Raw genomic sequence first — 15,468 nt, forward strand, 5'->3', positions numbered from 1 at the left:
ATGTTAAGCATGTGCTCTACCACTTGCGCTATACCCTCCCCCCTCAGTGTATATCTTTCTGTTTCTTTTAGACTATAAGCATTGAATGATGCAGAAGGAAGAATAGTGATGCGTGGTTTGTAATTCAAAATGCTTGACTAAAAGTCAGAGGCGTGGACTGTGTAAATGCAGGTCTATTTCAGGTGCTCTGTTTCAACCCTATGCTTATGTTTGGGATACCAGTGTCACAGTGCTTACTCTTGGCTACACCTGAATGAAATGTAGCTAAGTAATGATTGCTATAGCTCTGTGTAGGGGCTGCAGTAAATGAGGAGGCAACCTTAGCTGTTTATCAGCATTAGTTTTAGAAAATGTGCAAGATTGAAGGTTTGCACCTGGTTTCAGTTATGTTCTTTGGCTTCTGCTATTGAGATTGGCCATGCAACTTGGTTTTGGCTGTATGATCTGAAGGATATTAAAAACTCTTCCTCACATGAGACTGTGGCTCTGCTGCCACCAAGATGTTTCACACAATCTTGGTGATTCATGATCTGGACATAAAGTGTGTTCTGTGAGACAGAGAGGACCACAGGACTTATAACTAGAAGCCTCAAATCTCTCTGATGTTTACATGTGCCTTATTTTTCCTGCTGTACCAGATAATGTCTTCAAGCTTTAACCAAGCTTTAGCATGTGTCAGAATTTCATTACATTTTAAGGGAATGATACTCCATTGTATGGATGTACCATGTTTTGGTCATTCATCTGTCAGAGGGGGGAGTTGTTTCCACTTTTTGGCTATTGTAAACAATGCCCCTAGGAATATGGGAAACCCTGCACTTAATTCTTTTGGCTATATACACAGAAGGGGAATTGCTGGATTATATGGTTCTATTTTTTAAATTTTTTTGAGAAACTGCCAGACTGTTTTCTATAGTGGCTGCACAATTTCGCCTTTTTACCAGCAGTGCATGCAGGTTCCAATTTCTCTACATCCTCGCTAATATCTGTTGTTTTCTGGGGTTTATTTTGGACCCCTAGCTGTCAAGAGTTTGCTGGCTGCTGCCTTGATGTGGCTTTTCCAGAGGTCTGAGCATCCCTTAATAGAATGGAATCTGGATGTGGTGACTGAGGTAGGACTTCAGGGGGCTAGCAGTGATGGCAGGATCATTCTGCTGTGCCCAGTGTGGCTGGGGAAAGCATTCTCCACACATTTACTTACATTTAGGGGATGGAAGCCACTGCCACTGTTCAGGAAGCACCTGGGGACAGTTCAGGAGGGTTAACTGGCATATGGAAGACCCTCCACTGGTCAGATTGTCCCAGGCAACCAGGAGTAGGATGTGTGGTGCTGGGTCATCTGATGAGCTTCCCAAAAATGTTTTCAAGTCCTCCTCTGAAGGCCTGAGCTACTCCCTTCCTGCCTGGCCCTGGAGTGGGACTCATGAGGATCCAGATTCTTCTGCCACTCCATGTGAGGAGTCGACCAGATGACCCACAGGGCTTTGGGTCTCTCATGGTGATGGGACTGTTATCAGTGGCCAGGCTGAAGTTCCAGGAAGTCAGCCTATAGGGCAGATATTCCACACTGACTGGGTGTGTGTGTGTATTTTCTGAACTGGCAGACCAGATTGGACCACCAAAATGGTGGTGACACATTGATCTTTGGTTACTCTGAATGATGGGCTACAGATAGTTCACCACCCAAGACAACTGCTGCTTGAATTGTTTATGTATTGAGTCTCCTCTGTCCTCATGTCCAGACCTCAGTGCTACTTCTGATCCACCTGAGAGTGGCAGAGGTGGTGGTATGGGTTCTTTACCCCACACAGGATATGACCTTGAAAATTATCAAGGCCAAAGTCAATCGAAGGTCAAGTTTAAGGTGATGTTCAAGGCCAAACTCAAGATTGAAGCCAAAATTTCAAGCAGCAATACAAGTTGTGAGGATGATAGTCAAGGACACTATATGATGTGAAAAAGATCAAGGTCAGGGTCAATTTGCTAGTCAGTGACAGAAATAAATGTTTGATTATGGTCAATGCCAGGATTTGATCTGAAGTAGGGTCAATGTAAAAGTTCAGTTCAAGGTCCCATAATCACTCAGTAATAAAAATAGTCAGGATACAGGATATGGATCTGATAAGAGTCAAGGTCAAGGTCAGGTCCAGATCAAGTTCAGGGGAAAGGACGAGGTCAAAGTTAAATCAAGGACAATTTATTAGTCAGTAATAAAGAAGATCAAAACAATTGTAAGGGACAAGATATAGGTGAAAAAGGGAACACAGATGAAAAAGGTCAAGGTCCAGTTCACAATCATGTCCCAGGGTCAGGCCAAGGTCAAGTTATTAGAGGGAAAGTCAGGAAGATGGTCAGAGACAGGTTATGTTAGAGGGTCTATATCAAGTTCAAGATTATGTCAAGTTCAAAGTCAAGTCAACAAGACCAAGGTCAAATTCTCTGTCACTATTAGAAATGGTGAGGATGACATTTCTGCAGAGACTTAAGTTCTGAAAAGGGTGAAGATCAAAATTAGGCTATGGTCAAGTTCAGTGTCATAAAAGCTAAAATCAAGGTCATAATAACTGTCAGTGATAGAATGGATCAAGGCAATAGATAAGGACAGGATTTGTTTAAAAAAAAGTTCAAGCTAAAGTTAAAGGTCAAGGTTATTATTAAGATTAAAGTCAAAGTCAAATTATTACTCATACAGAGTGCTAAGATGATAGTTCGGGATAGATTACAAAACTGAAACTGATAACGGTCAAGAACAATGCCAGTTCAAATTCACATTCAAGGTCAGATTCAGGTTCAAGTGTTTGTGTTTTTGTTTGTTTTTTTAGTTAGGGGTAGAAATGAACATTGAGGATAATGAAGGACAGGATTTGATCTGAATCAGAGTCAATATAAAGATCAAAGTTAAGGTCAAATTAAAATAATTATTCAGTGATAAAGAGAGTTGTGATAATAAGGACAGGACATGGGCCTTGGTCATACAAAATGGGTCAAGGTCAAGGTAAGGTGAAGGTCAAAATCAAAACCTGGGTCAGATAGTGTTACAGATATCAGGAAGACAGTCTGACATAGGGTACTGGTCTGAAAAGGTCAAGATCAAGGAAAGGATAATGTAAAAGTCAAGAGGAATCAAATTATCAGTCAATGAGAAGAATGTCAGGAAGATAGGCAGGAACATATTATGGGTGATGTCTTAGTCTGCTGAAGCTTCTGTAATAAAATATCACAGACAAGGTGGCTTATAAACAATATAAATTTATTTCTCACAGTCTGGAGACTGAAAGTCCAAGATCATGGTTCCATGGTTGGGTTCTGGTAAAAACCCTCTTCCCAATTGCAGACTTCATGGTGGAAGGTGTAAGGGAGCTCTCTTAGGCCTCTTTTCTAAGGGTCTTAATCTAATTCATGGGAGCTCTGCCCCCATAGCCTAATCACATCCCAAAGGCCCCACATTCTAACACCATCACAGTGGGTATTAGGATTTCAATGTGTAATAGAGGAGAACAAATCTGACTCTATATTAGATCTGTTCCTTTGGCTTTGACTGCTGTGCCCTGTTTCCTAGGCTTAGTCTTGCTAGCTCTGCACTCAAGGAAAGATAACAAGTTGCAGAATAGAGAATAACATTTATTGGAGGTTTTGCAGGAGCACCATGAGCTGGCCCATGTGGACGGCTGCAGGAACAAAGAATTCCTACACCAAGAAGTTTGCAACAACCAACCACACCCCCTCCCCTGTTTTTTTGTATAAAAAGGAGCCTGTACTCTGACTGGAGGAGGATGGTTCTCCAAGACATTAGTCTGCCATCCTCTCGGTCTGCCGGCTATCTGAATAAAGTCGCTATTCCCTGCCCCAGCATCTTGTCTCCTGATTTACCGGCCTGTCGTGCGGCGAGCAGAACGAGTTTGGACTTGGTAACAGAAATAGTGAATAAGTAGCCCTGGACTTTGCAGTACTTCAGAACCACCTACAAATTATAGAAGGAGAAAAAATAAGCAGGAAAATAAGAAAAAAAGAATACGGAAGAACAGAAAAGAACTAGCAGGAAGGTAGGTATAAGCCCATATTATTGACAATTCAATTAATTATAAATGGTGCAATTATTCCAACAGTCAGAGACAAAAAAATTAGAAGATCCAACTGTATGCTACCTATAAGTACCCCAGTTTTAAATTAAAAAAATACTAAAAGTGAAAGACTGAAAAAACATATATCATAAAAACCTTAATCATAGAAATGTATGGTGGCAACATTATATATTATATTATATATATTATACATTATATATAAGATAGAAATATTATATATAAGATATAAATATTACAAGGATAAAGAGCATCATTTCATAATGATAGAGGAGTCAACCTGTCAACAGGCTATGAAAACACTAAATGTGTATGAAGTTGAACAGTTGAGCTATAAAGTATCTGAAGAAAAATATATAGAACTTAATGTATCACATTTTCTTCACATCCATTGATCAATCTTGTAAATATCCATTTATCACATCTACCATATATATGACATATATATACGTACATATGTATCTCCAATATCACATATATAGCACATCCCAAACCACTCAACAGCCACTCAGGGAACATTAACAGAGATAGAACTTAGAAATAAAATGTGTCTCAATAAATTTAATATGATTTATATCATAGTATGCTCTCTATCAGAGCAAAATTAATTTAGAAATCAATAGCAGAAAAACCCCCAATAATTTTCGAATATTTGAAATGTAAACAACACACTTTATAATTCATGAGAAGAAAAATTTTGAAGTAAATTACAAATAATTGGAATTAGATGAAAATGACAATTCAACATATAAAATTTGCAGTGATAATGTTCAATAAGGTTCTATTAAATCATTGCTTAGTAGGAGTTACAATTTGTAATGCTTTTATTAGAAAAAATAAAGCTGTAAACTCAAGAAAGACTTGTACATGGATCTCTAGACGCGTGCATCTTTTGACCACCTTCACATATTTGCCATCTCCGTATCACTATATCATGAGATACTCTTATAGGCCTGGAGTGACAACTAAATCTTAGGGAACACAGATCATTTTAAAGTGGTGTATTTTTACATAGAAAAGCTCTTGATTAAAAAAAAATTCCTGAAGAAATGTATTTTTTTCCCATAGTCAAAAAAAAATTATCAATATGTCACAGTTCTCACAGCTTATTTCATGAACTTTTAACATTACTATCACATTTGTTAGTGACATATCCCCTTCCCATTGGCCACGTGGTAGCAGACACAGCTTCTGGGTGTCATTTGGCGGGGGCCAAACGAGGTCATACTTGTTCCCTCTGGGTCACTGAGCTTCTCTGTCTCTGCCTTGGTTTTAAGAACTATAAAACGAAAAGAAATCATCCTTGTGTGATGTGTTCCTGAGCGCTTTTGTAAGGACAAATTGAGATCATGGATGTGAAGGCATATTGCATTTTAAAAACATTATATGAGTAAAAGATCATCTCCCAACCTCAAATAGAAAAATAAGTAAGGAAAAACATGAATACATTAAGAGAACTTGGAAAAGTTCCAGCACGCTTTATTGGTGGCAAACTTAGCCCTCATTCTCACACAAACAAAAATGGTGGGGGAGGGGCGAGTTGTAAAATGGCTGTGAAAAGAGAAGGTAGAAAGATTGTTTTGTAATATCTGAAGCATGCAGGCTGCATTTTCAAGCCCGATTTGTAAAAGGATGGGCAGTGCTGGTGACACCTGGAGGGCTTAACCCTCCTTTAGATAGAGGTGAGAGAGATGCGAAGTAGCCCAGCACCAGCACCTGGTGAGAGAGATTGTCACTTTTCAAATAAGAGAAAGGGGGAAATCAGCCAGCACTGTAGTCACCTGTCTCCTAGTCTCTTCCTTCTTCCACATGCTCTCCCAAATCCTTCACAAACTGTGCTTAATTGATTGTATAGCTTTTTAGTTATAAAATTCAGCCCCTCCGAGAACCCTTCCCATAGATAGGAATTGGGCGAGGAGGGATGTACTGAGGGGAAGCAGAACTAAGTCAATACTCCAGTGACCGCACACGGAGGCATGTCGCTGTACAAGATAGTACAGGAGCCGCTTTATTTGTTAATCAATGGACATCCAACTGCCGGCCTGAGATGTAGGTCAGGCTCATTGGAAATACCAGCCACCGATCACATGCCATCTTCATTATATTTCCAGACCGGGTGTGCCTCTGATTCCTGCACACTGGGGTGCATCTGAGCTGCAGGAGGGAGAGGAAGCACCTGTGCCTTAGTGGCGCAGGTGAAGTCCCAGCTACCTTCCTGAGGCTTTCTCGGGTGCTTTCCCATCTCTTCAGCAGTCCCTCCTCACCACCATCTCCCCTGCCGTCTTGGCCCCCAGCCTCTGTTTAACCCATGCCTTTCCCGCTCTCTCCGGGCTGAAGACACAGAGGGCTCCACACAACCAGGCCTGCCTAACAGCCTGGAGGCCTTGAGCTGCAAGAAGAAAACACTCGCACCTTCCGCGCTCCCCTCCGCGCTGCAGCTGCCTCTTGCCACTCAGGCGGTTCGACGTGGGAGTGGCCCAATTAGGGCCCGCGGTCTCCTCGGGGGCCCCGCCTCTCCCGGCAACTTCGCCAATGAGCGGCGGGCGGAGGCGGGACGCGCTCCGCTCTTACGTCTGCAGTTCTGGCGACGGGTGTGAGCCGACGTGGGCGCGAATGAGGGACTGCGGCTGGGCCGGCGGGTGGCGCGGGGCTCTGAGCCCGACAGCGGGGACAGGCGCGCGGCGCGGGGTCGGGGAGGGCGTCAGACCCTGGCCGCGGTGGAGGGCGGCCTAGCGGGGCTGCCCGGCGACCTGCGTCCGAGCGCGCGGAACGCTGCGCCTCGCTGGGGACAGTCCGGAGTCCGCGCTGTGGAAGAGGAGGAATACTTGCCGGAGCTGATGGCGGAGAAAGAGCCTGGATCCCTGGTTTGAGCACCGTCGCGCCTTTTGGCCGAAGGTGGGACTGGCCCCCTGCGCTGGGCGCAGAGCGCTGGCCCCCTCTTACCGCGGCGGGGTTCGGGGAGCGAAGGTGGGGAAGCCGCCTGTCTCCCTCGCGGGAACTGTCCCTGAAGGTGCTCCAGAGCTGCGGGCAGATGCTACCTCCCCTCCCTCCACGTCTGAAGCTGGGGAGACGAAAGCTGGGAGGTGTAAGGGCAGGGGAGGTGTGCCATTAGGGTCCCTGACGGAGGAACGAGTAACAGGGCTATTTTCACTCCGCAGAGGGAAGGGAGATCAGTTTGGAGTGATCAATGTAGTGTTTTAAGAGCTTCTTAGCTACGAATCAGCATTTCTTTTCCTTTAACTTATTTTTGTCTTACCTTTTTTCCTTCCTTCCTAGTGATTTTGATATCCTTTCGTCTAATTACAGTGTTTCCTATGGATGGTCTTGGGATAAACCTAGATTAAATAATGCAAGTTCAACCGTGTTTGTGAATGTGGAAGAGGCCGAAGTGCATATCAGTTTACTTGAAGTGTGGTGATTGGGGGCCCTGGGAGGTCTGGTCCCTGGCGTCGCTCCACAGTTGATCAGCTGTTTTACCAAGTGTGCATTTTCTTTCGTGTACTTGTATTGTTAAAAGAGATTTAGTTCTCAGAGGAACATGAATGTCTTGTCTTTTGCTGTCTTTTGAAAAGGTGGTTTAAACACACACACACACACACACACACACACACACACACACACACACACACACTTCTATATGACATAAGTATTAACCAAATTACTCCATTATCTTGAAATAGTGCTGTCTAACTGCTCAAAGGTGCTCACGGTATCTGTAGCAATGTACATACACCTTTTTAAAACAATTCCAGATTTTTTTTGATTAATGCTTCATCAGTAATGAATTGCTTCATCATCAAATTGGCTACAGTGCAGTTTTGTAGGTTAGGTTGTTGTTAACTTACCTATAGGAAAACTAACAACTTTCTCTTCCTCAGCCCATCAGCATTAAAATAAATGCTTTTTTGAGATTTAGTTGACATTGGAAGGAAAAATCCTAATCCTCCATGTATGATTCAGATAGGCATTAGGCTTATTGAAATGCTTTACTGATGGATTATTATTTACAACAATAAAGTGTCAGGGTTTTTTCTATTCTGTACACCAGGCAACGAAGAAAAGCTTTATCATCAAACTATTGAACACGTGAAACAATGAAACTTTCTCAAGGAACAAGTTGTTTTTGTAGAGGATATGGAAAGGAAAATACAATCATGCTTACTACTTTCTTGGTTACTGAATGAAAAAAATAGAAATTAAACGAAAATGAAAGCCAATTAAAAAATTAAACTCACCTTATCTGTTAAAAATAATTACATGAAATACTAAGAATATTGAAAATTAATGGATTCATCAATGATTAAGAATGTTCAAAGAGATTAAAAATGCAGTTAAGTCTTTTTAAATCGTTTACTTCAATGTATTTTCCAGAAGTGTCTTAATCTAACTGATCATATCTTTAAAATGGAAAAAAAGAAGTTACAAATTGATCATTTTCTCAGATGGGCTAATTAGACTTCTTTCTCGGGACAGCAGGCTCGATGATTAATTCATCAGTCACTTAATGAGAGTTAGTGGGCTTACTATTGAAAACTGCCAAACTAAGTGCATGTGAGGAAGTCTAAATCGCATGTACAGGTATTTCTGCAGCTGATAAAACTGTCAGAGAAGGCTGTGCACCTGCTTCCTTAACATTTTATTTTTCTCAGGAACTTGAGTTTTTGCTCCTTAGGAACATGTTCCCAGGGACCTTGTAATTTGGTTTTTTCCCAGCAGGGGGAAGCATATTCTGCTTTCGTGAAGAATTAGGAAGAAAAAGCTCTTAAGTAGAAAACCATCTAAGTAAGAAACAAAGAGAGGGTCCAAATTTCAGAGAAATCATAGGAAAAGAGAATGGAAGTGATGATAATAACCTTGATTATATAAAGAGAGAGGCAGAGAGATCTTTAAGGTTTAAATTAATCCTCTCATTGTACCTGAGACTCTATGCGTGCTTATTTAAGAGTAGAAGCTGAGCGTCCTTTTGAATCTCTGATAAATCGTTACATACATTTTACATTATAGATCTTTTGTTATCTTTTGAAAAGCCGCTTGCCAAGATGTGTAGGTTTTGTTTTGGATCTCTGTAGGAGAGGGCTGTTGAGATGATTTTATTTGCACACCTGGAAATGCACTGATGGAAGGCAGTGGCTGTAAATAAACCTGCCGTAGATACTCATTTGAAAAGAAGGTGCGCACTGAAGTGCATTTCAGTCGGCACTGTGCAGACGCTCTCAAGTCAGAGTGAATAATAAAATGATCGGAAGATTCCGGGCTTCAGAATGATTTTCTGGAAGCTAATATATGTAAGGGCAATGATGTAAACCAATGAGCTTTCACAGTGATTTATTTTGCTTTTTTGATTGATGGTTGATGCAAATCAGAGCTCAATTGTGACTACTTCACTTAGAACTGAAGGCCACTGGTGGAGTTAAAAGTGCTAATTTGTTGATTATTTTGTTATTTTTGTTGTAGTTTGTTTATTTCACTTGTTTCTGCTGTGTGTTTTCAGTAGGAATGATTCTGAGACAGCTAATGAAAGAGCCTGAAGATTGTATTTTGTTGCTACTTTGAAAAGACTGATGTGGCTTGAAGATTATTTACGTTTGAGTTGTTAAAATGATTTCCTTCTGTGATTATAATATTGTTTAATTATCCATTTGTATGGAAGGTGCTTTTGTGGATAAAACAGCAAATTCAGCATGAGCTTTAAAGTTCCACTCAGCCTCTGAATTTGCTTGCCAGATGAAATGAGATGAGGTTACTTATATCTATGCTACTTCTGGGAAACGCACCAAACTGTGAATCCAGATACCTGGATTTTAATTTAACTTAATTTACTCCTACTACTTATGTTATTATAATTAATGGACAGAATTTATTACATGATTTTTAAAACGTACACACAACGCTTAATATAACAGTTCCAAAGCCTTGCGTATCTTCTGTTCCAGACTATTTCAATTCTCTATTATTTCATTCTGTCAAGAAAAATGCTAATGTATACTTATGTTAATAATTAATGGATAAATTAATTTAAAAATTATCGAGAAAAATACCCTGTCTGCAAGGAATTCATAAATTAGTTCATGTGAAAAATAGTTATTTAACATTATCTGAGAAGTAATGTAGCATGATAGTTAACAGCTCTAATTCTGGACTCAGGCAGCCTGGGCTCAGCACTGCTGTGTTACACCACGGTGGGCGTGATCAGCTCCCCTTCCCAAACCAGTTCAGATGTCAAGGACTGATGGTGCCAAAGTCACACACAGCCAAAAATGTGTAGTGTTTTTATAATTCACGTTCTGAGGTTTTCTCAGGAGAGGTGGGCAGCATCTGAACTTGTCTTAAAACATCTTGAGCTAAAGGAGCTACTGGTTTTGGTTTTTACTGCGGCCAGGCTACAGGGCTAGGGTGAGAATTCCAACGTGTGGGCAAAGGTTTATGCTTACACCGCCCGCTGGTGTCAAGAGACCTATCCAGATGTGGAGCAGGAGAGGGTGAGAGAGGGCTGGGGTCCGAACGCTGCCAGTGGTCAAGCACGGAGATGGAGTCCGACTCTTAATTACAGCAGTCTAACCCCGTTACTTCCTAACTGCGAGAGCCTGGGTGAATTACTTCTCTCACTATATAATCAGCATAACAGCAAACTCTTCCTCATAGATTTGCTTCATTTGCTTTATAAATGTGGATAATACAATTCCTTATCACATAGTTAAATGTGTGTTTTATGAGCATTAAATTTAAATGGGCATATGAGCATAATGGCATATATATATGTTTCCTTAGAAGCTTTTCTGGCACACAGAATGATCTCGGAACTGATTTTCTTCTTAGGCAGCCATTATGTGCTAGACCCTTTGTGCTAAGCAGAGGATGTGGCATTTAACTACCATCAAGAGCTCACACTGTCACTGGGGAGAGCTAAAAATAACCAGGATTAGTGCTATAAATGAGAGAAAGGAATAGTTTAGGTTTAGAGAAGGGGAAGCTTAATCCTAGCTATGGAGCAGTTAAAATTTGAGGTCCACTTTGGAGGCTGAGTAGCGGTCCCACAGGGAGAGGGGTAGTAAAGCTCTTGCTCACAGAGAGGGCGTGTCCTAAGCAAAACGCTGCGCTGTGGGGCGTGTGAGGTCCGCAGTGGGACGGCAATCAGAGTGCAGGCTTCGTGGGGAGGACTGGACGCCCACAGGGCAACCAGCGCGCTGTGAAAGAATTCTAGTGAATTTCCAAATTGTGCTTTGTAAATTATAAAACCCATGTAAGATTTCAAAAACAGAAGTGAATGGCGATGGGAACAGCTGAAGAATCATTCATACATCCTGTTAGAGGTTCTGTTTCTCTAGTTGAATCCTGACCAATGCAGCCCCCTCACCAGCCTTTGCTGTATTTTGGAAACAGGGGAAATTAGAAGAAATGATACATTATATTACTCTGAGGTCTGAGCTGAAGTGGCGTAAGGTCCCAAGTAGAGAAATGAATGTGCTCTAGCAATGTTCTGAAAGAGTGACTTCAGATTGGTGGACAGAGCAAAGAAAGGTTCTTGAAACAAGTCGTAAGTAAACTGTTGTTTCGTTAAGTGAGTTTTCACTCAGCTTAATAAGGACTGTGTGATTATTATAATTTTATCAATTCAATATTGTGTAATTATTCAAATAATGTAAAATGATACCTTTCTTTTCAATGTGCATCCCTTTGTACAGTATCATTCTACTACTAACATACAAATTGTGAGATCACCTTTGAATATTTAGTTTCAAAGTCTGAGAAAATCATGCAGTTTTGGTTCTATAAACACATCACTTATGCTGGAAAAGTCGTCACTATTCTTAGAAAAAAAAAATCAACGGGATCCCTTGCTGCCATTGTGGTAAGGGTAGAAGGTGGCAATTTAGCAACTTCCTGTCTGTGACTGTTACCCGTATGTGCCCTGGTTATGTGTTGGCCCAGGCCACCTGGACAGACGTGTGACTGACTGGGATTTATCCACCATGAGCTGTTCAGGGTGCCACCGATGGCTCTGCCTTCAGTACTCTCCCCTGATGTCCATTTTATACATTTTGTAGATTAATAAGCTTATAGCGCAGATTTACCATTGTGATTTTTTTGGTTCATCTAAATAATTTTTTTTTTTAAAGTAGCCACCCGTATGTCTACTGATTCTCAGATCTACTGAGGTTCTAAAAAAGCAAATGCTCCCCAGAATGGCGGGAGAAAAGGAGGCTCCTTGGAGGAGGGGTACTGCTTTTTTATCACTCAAAAGGTTTGAGTTTTAAAGAATTTCTGATCTGGAATCCAAAAATCTGAATTTGACGCCTTGCCATTTCAATGTCAATATATTAGTTGTCTGGGCATTTAGTAGTATTTTAGGAGTATTTCAATCTTAATTTCCTTATTTACAAAGTCTGGATAAGAGTTATTTTATCTATCAATTAGGGCTATATTGATTATAGTCCTATAAGATAAAATACATGATAATAATTGTTCTTAAAGTGCTATGAAAATACATAGTCATATTGCACAGTGAGGGATTTTTATTCCAATAGTAATAATTATTAGGATTATCATAATTAAAATTAACTGTGTCCAATATGCCATGCAATCTTTTATGTGCTTTACAAACTTCTACTCTCACTATAACCCTATGAAGCTTTTAAAGTACAGTTACTACCGTAATTTCACAAATGAAGGAAATTAGATTTTCCAAGTTCATGTACCTGACAAGTGGTACTTGTCTAGTAATTTAAAGGATGGATGATTGTTGTTTTTCACCCAAAATATAGTTCCTCAGTAAGGTAATATATATTTCTTAATTGCTTATTATGTCACCAAGAAGTATCCAAAATAGTATTGCGTTTTTGCTCCCTGTCTTTGCTAAGTAAATTTGGAGGCAGAATAAACTGGAAAACATGCTGTTGGCTGCTTACAATTCTTGCATTTATCTATAATAGATGATCAGGAATTTTCAAAAAAGCTAGAAATATTCATAGTTCTCAATACATGGAGCAATTGTTACCTTGATATAAATAATGTTAAACTCAGAACTTTTCTTACTCATTTCTATAAGCTAGAGCTCACAGGGTTTGTATAAAAAAAAAGTCACTTCTGCAAATGTCAAAAACATTACAATTCAACTAGTGCTGTAAATCCCACAACACTATCTCCATTTTTATTCAATCTAAAGTAAAAGAAATTGGGCACACTTTAAAAAGATCCAATCTGGTAGGAAGGGCTTTAAAGAATACATTTTAATTACGTGTTTTAAAACTAAATGATGTGAGAAAGTACACAAACCTCATTTATCAATTTTACACTATGAGTAACAATAGGCTTGATAATGATGTAAATTAAACATTACTGGAGAAAATTTTGTCTATTGAGGCTCAAAAATAGAAGACCAAAGATACAGTGGCATAGTTGAATGACTCAAAATCTAATATATTTTGTTAGTTAACATTCAGAAATACATGATTACTAAACTACCATGTAATAATATCATCTATGGTAGTGATGCAAAGGAACTCTGGCATTTGACCTAAGAAATGATGGAATATTTTTTAAGTCTAGGAATTAGTGATTATTGCCAGTATAAATCTAAATCCTTAAAGTACATAGTGCATTTGAGAATCTGAGAACAGATTCACATTTCTGTTCTAAAAGTTTCTAATCTTATCTCCAGCCCCTAGAAGTACGTTTTAGAATAAGGATGGCAAAACATACAACCCAGATGACTAGGAAATGCTTTGTCAGGAAATATGCAGAGAGACAGCTGAAATCTACAAGTTTAGTCTGCAGATGAGCTTCTGGACCATGAAACACACCTGTTGGAGGAGGCTGCTTGTCAATACTTCCAACATAATCACAGATAGATTAATGCATTGTCACATTCAGGTAGTCAGTGTTGTATGGGAATATTATTTTCTCTAAACGGAGCCATTTCTTTTCTATTCCATCTCTCATACATGTAACAGCAAAGTTATGTATTTTGAAAAGGTTGTTTCCAGAAGACAGATGAGCTCTTTTAAGCTTTTGATGGCCTGTATAAATGCTTGCCTTGAAGCTGTAGGGATATAGCACAACTCGTGTCTTCCTCAACATATTTCAAAAGTAGAATTCTGAAGCAGCAAAGAAGGGCCTTAGAAGGGCTCAAGTGTATGAAATAACTGCAGGAAATTCACTTCATTTTTTAAACTTCATTAAATGCTCTGTGATAATGACTGAGTCACCTCCAGAAGAAATCTAGAGGAGTGCCATCAGACTCTGCCTTTGGTCATAATCTAGTGAAAATCAGTATCCAAACCAAATTCTTAAAAACACAGATTTCCTAGTTATCACATTGGTGGAATTATGTAAGTAGTGTCTATAAAACACAATTTTCAAAATTTAAAAACATGACCCTCATACAAATACAGAATAAACGTGTCAAAGATACTTGTTGAAAACATTAATCAATTAAGGAACTAGTAAGATGGTCATGCTAGTTCAAGAAATAATTTGAGAAATGAATATTTATATAATCACCCAGTCAAAAGAATGCTAAATTAAACACACTAATAGATACAAAACTGGTTAAAGTCCTACAGAACATTAAAAATACACCATTGAAGTTATCTTTTCAACCAGTAAGAAATCCACTAGCTAACATGTAACTCCATAATGTCTGGGTGCTAATCACCTAATAAATAGCAAAGATAAACACAAGCACACTTTCCTACATAATTAATAATAGTTCAGGAAGCCTGTTAAATAATACTTCATTATGACAGAGGAAGGAAATTAAGATATCTTCTCGCTTTATTTACAAATATTAGATACACACACGTGTGCACACACACATGAACACATCTCTCCCCTAACAACCCACAAAGTGGTTACTATGTGTAATTACAGTAAATAAACAAGTTTCATAGACACACATAAAGCATTCCTTCAGGGAAATCCAAGTAAATTTGCATGACATTTTAAGAAGGCATGAAAGTCACTGTAGTTTATACTAAACATACTAAATATAAAAGTGACCTTATTTATACTCACTGTATAGCTAACTGCAGTAAACACTGAATAAAGTTTAAAGTGAACATAGAAAAACATTTTGCGGAGTATTCATTTTAAAGCATGTACACAAGACGAATGTTTCATTAAAATATTAGCATTATATGTGTTTCTGTTTCTACATTGATGATACAGTTTAGGATCAAAACTTTGCTGTCACAACACTCTGGACAGCAACTGCATGTCATGGTCGTGCTTGGTGACCAGGCGGAGTAACATAAAAAAATTCCCATAAAGTCAATTTGACACCCCCTAAGTCTTAGTGTAACAGATAACTTTAGAATAATTTCCTAACTATATATTACATGTACACAACCAAAATGCTTACTAGTAATTACTGCAAGATAATTCCCAACAC

The 15,468-nt window shown here is 39.4% G+C and overlaps 1 long non-coding RNA gene across 1 annotated transcript in view; it reads left to right on the plus strand.

Moving 5' to 3' along the window:
• The first annotated feature begins 6,668 nt into the window (after positions 1-6,668).
• LOC116148888 (uncharacterized) overlaps positions 6,669-15,468 on the plus strand; it is a 65,999-nt gene continuing 57,199 nt past the window's right edge. Inside the window, exon 1 of the long non-coding RNA XR_004132459.2 lies at positions 6,669-6,974. This is a non-coding gene — a long non-coding RNA (uncharacterized LOC116148888). The remainder of the gene's footprint in view (positions 6,975-15,468) is intronic.

This window comes from Camelus dromedarius, chromosome 20, assembly GCF_036321535.1.
Source record: "Camelus dromedarius isolate mCamDro1 chromosome 20, mCamDro1.pat, whole genome shotgun sequence".
Taxonomy (NCBI): domain Eukaryota; kingdom Metazoa; phylum Chordata; class Mammalia; order Artiodactyla; family Camelidae; genus Camelus; species Camelus dromedarius.